Source organism: Helianthus annuus, chromosome 2 (genome assembly GCF_002127325.2).
Source record: "Helianthus annuus cultivar XRQ/B chromosome 2, HanXRQr2.0-SUNRISE, whole genome shotgun sequence".
NCBI lineage: Eukaryota > Viridiplantae > Streptophyta > Magnoliopsida > Asterales > Asteraceae > Helianthus > Helianthus annuus.
The window spans coordinates 124,121,654-124,129,005 of NC_035434.2; the positions used below are offsets into that span (position 1 = coordinate 124,121,654).

The window sequence follows — 7,352 nt, forward strand, 5'->3', positions numbered from 1 at the left end:
AAAATAAATCACTTATCGATAAGGGTTTATGGAAAATAAAAGTATAAATTAAAAAAATCAGGTATATGTTCGGGTATATAGTTCGGGTAAACGGGTATGTGGTTTCGGGTAATCGGGTCGGGTATCACCTAATCCCATACCCGACCCATACCCGCGGAAATTTTTAAAACTAATCCCATACCCGGCCCAATACCCGTCGGGTATCGGGTATACCTGTCGGGCTCGGGTATTTTTGCCATCCCTACCTGAACTTTCTACGCAGTGCATGAGCTCCAGTTCCAATAAAGACATAAAAGAACCTCTAGACGAACCCGAACGCTTTCTAAGAAATAGACTAAAAGCTAAAAGCCAAGAGAAAGCTTCGGGGGACCAACTTCCAATGGCGGATCAGCGTACCCTTTCAATTACCTACGGCCCTCAGTATGTAATCTCGGAACCGCTATCAATGCACCGAATGTCGATGCCAACAACTTCGAACTTTGGCTGCATTTGATTCAAATGCTCCAAAATTCCGCAACCTTCCAAGGCCTAGCTGATAAAGATCCACATCTACATATTACCAACTTTTTGGAAATATGTGATAATTTCCGGATCAACGGAGCCTCAAACGATGCCATCCGCCTCCGAATGTTCCCGTTCTCACAAAAAGACCGAGCCAAGGCTTGGCTTAACACCCTCCCAAGTGGTTCGGTAAACACTTGGGATGAACTTGCCCAAAAATTTCTATATAAGTATTTCCCGCCCTCTAAAACCACTAAATTAATGACTGAAATCAATACATATTCACAAAAGGATGAGGAATCCTTATATGAAACTTGGGAAAGATTCAAGGAGCTATTGGGAAAATGTCCTCATCATGGTCTCGCAGTGTGGCAACAAGTATCCACCTTCTATAATGGGTTGTTGCCACGCACAAGTCAAACACTTGACTCTAGCTCTGGGGGACTCCTAGGTAATCGTCGCCCAAATGAAATTTATAATCCAGTTGAGGAAATTGCTCAAAACAATTTTCAATGGCACACACCCCGAGGCACAAAATCTATTGCCCGGGCGCCAATAAAGTGGATGAAAGCACCTCTTTACATGCCCAAATTGAGGCCCTATCTTCAAAAATCAAAAAGTTAGAAATGGTAAAAATGGCTTCGGTTATGGCTTGCGAAGGGTGTGGTGGTCCACATGAAAATTGGAGTTATATGAAAGAAATGGATAATCAAACAGAAATGGTAAACTACATTGATAAGAGACCTAGGCCGTCGGGTCCCCCAACAGGCACTTACAACCAAGGATGGCGTAACCACCCTAACATTGGTTGGAGGGAACCCGGCAATAGTAGTAACCAACAAAACCAAAATCAACGAACAAACTTTCAACAACAACCAAGAAATGAGTCACAAAATTTCTCTCAACAACAAGGGGGACGAGAGAGGCTTGAAGACACTGTTTCATGCCTCATCTCCGAAACCAAAAAAAAGAACTCGGATCGATTCCTACAAATGGAATCAAACTTTAGAAATCAACATGCTAGTATACAAAACATTGAAAAACAATTAAATCAACTAGCCCAAAATTTCTCCGAGAGACCAGAAGGTGCACTACCTAGCAATACCAAAACCAACCCAAAGGCGCAAGTACATCTCATAACACTGAGAAACCGGACCATAGGTCCCGAGGAGGCCCCACTACCCCCATCCGAAAAAAGTCAACCCAGTCAAACCACGACCTCACCTAAGGAAACAACGCCTCCGCCAAATCCCGAACCTACCAAGAACCCCTCGGTGCCCTACCCCAGTCGGTTACTTCGCTAAAAGACCGACGAGCAATTGACAAAATTCATAAACTTATTAAAGTGCATATCAATCTTCCATTTGTGGAAGTCCTCACTCAAATGTCAAAATATTTAAATATTTATGAGAGACTTCCTCACTCACAAAAGGAAGATTGAAACATTACAATTGGTAAATTTAAGTGAAGAATGCTCCGCCGTCCTACTCAATAAACTCCCACAAAAGAAAATCGACCTCGGAAGCTTCACCATCCCTTGTTCCATTGGGGGATCTCTTGTACGCAATGCACTAGCCGACCTTGGGTTAATATCAATCTCATGCCCGCATCAATGTTTGACCAACTCGGGCTAGGTAAAACAAGCCCACACAAAGATGAGCATACAACTAGCCGATAGGTCTACCAAATACCCACAAGGTGTCGCCAAAAATTTATTGATGAAAATCGGAGACTTTGTCTTCCCGACAGACTTCGTCATACTCGACATAGAGGAAGACACCGAAGTACCACTCATTCTGGGAAGACCATTCCTTGCCACCGCTCACGCAATGGTGGATATGAGTGATGGGAAACTAACATTGAGAGTCGGAGACAAAGAGATGAAATTCGGGGTTGGGAAAAGAGTAGAAGATGACCCGGTCAACTATATGGATGTCATAGACTCAAGCTTAGATGACGCTCTCCGACGATGCAACACGGGATGCGAGACATCCCGCTCGGGTAACATATGACTGACTTAGGGTCTAGTCAAGGACCCTTACAAACGTGGCACACCATGGAAGCATTCCGCGGAGCAATCCGTAGTTTTTAGTTTAGTGTAACTTTTATATTTTCTAGTTTAGCTTTATTTTCAGGAATGAAACACACTCGAAAAGGTGGAGGTTACCAAGGGAACGTTAAAACCACACCCCAATCACAAAAACATAGCTTCCCGATAATTTTCCAGCATTACAGCAAGTTCAGCACGGGGCCGTGCTCAGCCCAACACGCCCCGTGCCCAAGGCTCTGTAGAAATGTGCCCAGTTCAGGTAACTGGACACGGGGCGGTGCTCACTGAACACGTCCCGTGCCCAGCCTTTTGTTAATTTTGGTACTGGCAATCTGACCATGGGGTCGTGCCCGGACCAACACGGGGCCGTGGCCAAACGCTCAGTAACACAAAATTTTGTTTTTCAACACCTTTTTACACATTCAATCAACCTAAAAACTTATTTTTGGGACACATTGAGGACAATGTGTAATTTAAATGTAGGGGGGATGCTAAAACCTTGAATTTTGCAAGTCCTAATTACAAGCCTTACACAAAACTCTATTAAAACCGCTAATCACCCAAATTTAAAAAAAAAAAATTCATTTTTTTACTTGTCTTGATTTAATTTGGGAATAACAAATTCTAAAAAGGTTATATTTTTACAAATTTACAACCGATAGCATCATGATGAAAAGAACCAACATAAGAAAATTATGAAAAGACATGACAAATCTTACTAAAATTTGATTATATATACTTGATCACATTATAAATCAATTCCCACAACAAGTGAGTTTCGAGCCTTTATTGAGCATACAAGCATATATCTTTAAACTAAATGCTCATTTTTCGTTTCTTGTGTGAATAGCCGCTTGGTTCTTACGACTCTAGAACTTGCCACGACGATACATTTCCGGTCCTTACCAACTTAAACCCAAGTAAGTAAATGATGGAGGCATTAGGACTAACCCATTTTCCTTTCAACACCATTATTTTTCATTTTTTTATCACCTACCCGAAATCCCCCTAGTTAGCCCCTTTGAGCCTAAACCTTTTAGTTTCAAACCCCATAAAACAAACAACCTTTACCCACCAAAACCCTTTTTCTTTTCAACCCTTAGTTTTAGTGAAAAGCTCGGTTATCTTGTGACGTTTCCTATGAAAAAATTGAAAGTCTAGCAATAAACAAACAAGTTCCTCAAAGAAATTTTGTTTGAAAATGCGTAGTTTGAATAAAAGTCACAAAAACAAAAATTTTTATGATGACCGACGCTTTTTACGCTTTTAGCCCTTTTTACAAATCACTAACCAAAAACCACCTACCCTTAGCCCAAGCCTAACCCTTTTCAAAGTCCTCTTGATACTTACGAAGGTTCATAGTTAAAAAGGAGGATGATTGATTGCTTGGCAAGCATATGGTAGAAGTAAGTTCCATGCGTGTTTCACAAAAATACATATTCGGCAGAGTGTTGAGTGATCTCCCGTGAGGCATATGAACTTGTATATAAATGAAATTTTAAAGAGGCATGTTATGCCCAAATAAGTAATTTCTCTTATGAAACGTTCTAAATAAATCATAACGAATAGGATTGTAAATAGAATAAAAATAAAACCCAATAAAGATCTTGGATTCCCGACACTCAAAAGACAAGCCCAAAACCTTCTCTTCTACCCATTCCATTTGGGTGTGTTAGCCAAATATTAAAGAGTTTTGCTTGAGGACAAGCAAAGATTCAAGTGTGGGGGTATTTCATGTGTGCAAAATGCAACATATAAATTACATCAAATGAGTCATAAAACTAACCCTTTTTAGTACTAATGTTGGAAAAAGTGTGTTTTTGTCTTCCTTTTGAATTTACAGGACCAAATGAGCTTAAACGAGCAAAAGGAACAAATATACAGCAAAAACCAACATAAATACAAAGAAAAGGAATAAACGTGGCATGCCCGACCCCTCAGCAGCATCCCCAAAAGAAAAAACAGGAAACAAAAGACTGACCACGGGGTCGTGCCCACTAGACACGGGGGCGTGGTCAGCCACCTGCAGAAAAGAAAATGTTGTGGAAGCTTCTACGCCTACCACGGGGGCGTGCCCAGCTCAACATGGGGCGTGGTCAATGCTAAGATACGCAGAATCTTGCAAAATCTTGGTAGTACAGATACGCTTCTGCCCACGGGGCCGTGCCCGCTAAACACGGACCGTGTGGAGCCCTATGCTGACAAATGCAGTTAATGAAGGAAGAGAAAAGGACGGCAACGTGGTCGGGCTTCTATTCAGGCTATAAATAGGGGTGCTTGGCTCACTTCAAAGGCATCCCTTGGCAAACCACTACTCTCTCACTTTGCCACCACTCCACCACCACTACACCACCACTACACCACCAACACCCACCACCATCATCCATCATCCACCTTTAGAGTATGTAGTAGTCTCGTGATCCAAGATTTTCGTTAGAATTCTTGTCAATCAAAGGCCGTGTTTGGCTAAGTCTCTTACGTCACTTGGTGAAGACAAGTCTTTTAGGTATTACTTTTGATTTTTAATCTTTCGGCAGTCTTTATTTGGTTTTGTATTAATGACTTTAATAACTAGTTTCTTATGTTAAAGATGAATTTTGTTTATCATTTGTCCGTGGTGTCTTGGCATTACTTTACTGTCTATATAAAGTAAAAGATTTACACCATTCATATCTCTACGGTCTATATAGAGGTATGTTGGCTACCTGGTCGGGGGTTAAGGGAATGGTTTAGTAATGTTCTTGCCTTGTTCAGTGTATAGATCCTGTAAGGACCTGGGTCAAGCTTACTAGGACCTCCTTCAATACCCACTGGTATTGGATGGCGGGGGTGCGAATGGCTTAACCCCCTCATATGTAAACTACTATTAATACATTAAACCGGCTACATGGGATTGTATCCCTGCTGACTCAAACCACTTAGCCGAGGGTGTCACACCCCAACCGATGACGGAAACATCGGGGCATGGCACTGAGCGAAACAGTTTGTCCAGGAGAAATCCATAACAACTAAAATTACCGGATATTTATCATTATGTTCCATACCATAATATATCAAATAAAAGCAGTTATTACAGACATTGTTTTCTCAAAGACAGATCAATTGTTCCGACAACTCAGATTCAAAATAGATAAATTGTTTTTGGTTTGTTTCTAGACACCTCCCTACTTGATTCCACTAAAGCAGGTAAGCACAGAATCCTAAGCATTCAAACACCTATTACATACGTTAAAATAGAGGTCAATACACATAGTGTAAAGGTGAGCATACAAGTTTAATAGTAGTAATAGTGTTCAAAATCGTTTACGCATAACCAGCATGTAACATGTAGTGAAGGCAAGTAGGATATCGACAGAGAAATATGCACAGACATGACTAGGAGTTGTAGAATGCGCAACACATATCCCCAGTGGGACATATGAAGTAAAGCCCTTAACAACCCCTGTCCATGACAGGTGCTGAGTCCAAACAATAGTACTATCGTTGCTAAGGTGTAAGGCAACAATCACTGTGTTAACATAGCATACAAGAATTCACCGAATAACACGTAGCATGCAATAATCGGTCAGCGTATAAATAGTGTTTGCGTTGTGTGTCGATTGTGATTTAGAATAAGTAACGTATGTATCACCCAAAAGTGCGTAAATCAAAAAGGGTTTGAGTATACTCACAGATTGTGTTTAACAAGTAAACACTCTCTTGGATTGAAGGGAGCGCTGAGAGAGATTAACCTGAACAGTTAATGATAGCATAAATGATAAGTTGCGCGTAAAACGGTGCAAAGAACCAAGTGTCGGATGGTAATCTGATCGGATGGCAATCCGATCGGATGGCCAGTCGATCGGATGTCAATCCGTTTGGATGGCCATTCGATTGGATTGACATCTTGTTTGGTAAGGATGTGTTTGTGTATGATGGCTTTGAAGTTTTTGTTGTAGCATTTTGAAAACAAAGAAGTATCTCTACCCTTCAGGTCGATCGATCGAACGACGGTTCGATCGGGTGACAATCCGATTGGTGGGACACTTAGTGAGAACAAGTTCACAGCAGGTTTGTCACTCGATCGAATTACAATCCGGTCGGGTGGCAATCCGTTGGAAATGACAATGTATTGAACATGTTGGAAATTGTTAAGTGTTGAAACCAAGTGCACTCCGATCGGATGGTTGTTCGATCAGATGGTAATCCAATCGGATGGCAATCCGATCGCATGGTAATCCGATCGGATGGCAATCCGATCGGATGGCAATCCGCCCCAACGGCCTGATCGTCTTGACACTTGTTTATTTTGAAAGTTTTGTAGTTTTGATCAAGACGGTGTGATAACGTGCTAAACAACAGAATCCCCATCAAGGCCTTAGTGACCCGATCGAACAGGAATCACCCTAGCCCGAGCAATCAACTATTCGAGACGGTTGTTCATGTTTAACCCGAAACCGGTAGCCTCTTCGACAGAAATCAGATCTTGAACCGACACATCACTAAGAAGGAGTAGAAGATCAGAACGAGCTCCGATTATATCGGTTTTGAGTGCATTGAGTGTAAAAGAGTTGAAAGAAGGTTAGAAAACCATCTTTCAATCCTTTTAACCATGAATATGTGTAGATTCCTACCAAAAAATTGTTTAATCTTGTGGAAATCCTCCAGATCTGAGTTGTTCTTGGTGGAATGAGGCCAAGACATGAAGTTCATATGAACTCCATGATGACATCACCCTAGAACACCTCTAATCCGTTGATTTCACGGTTAAAAGTTGAGATTCAAAGGAGAAAATGATGAAGAAGTGTGTGTAGATCATAGA

General features: G+C 41.4%; 1 non-coding gene across 1 annotated transcript; it reads right to left on the bottom strand.

Moving 5' to 3' along the window:
* Positions 1 to 756: 756 nt before the first annotated feature.
* LOC118489780 lies at positions 757 to 863 on the bottom strand. The gene has a single exon (XR_004887794.1). It is a non-coding gene; the product is annotated as a small nucleolar RNA R71 (small nucleolar RNA).
* Positions 864 to 7,352: the final 6,489 nt, after the last annotated feature.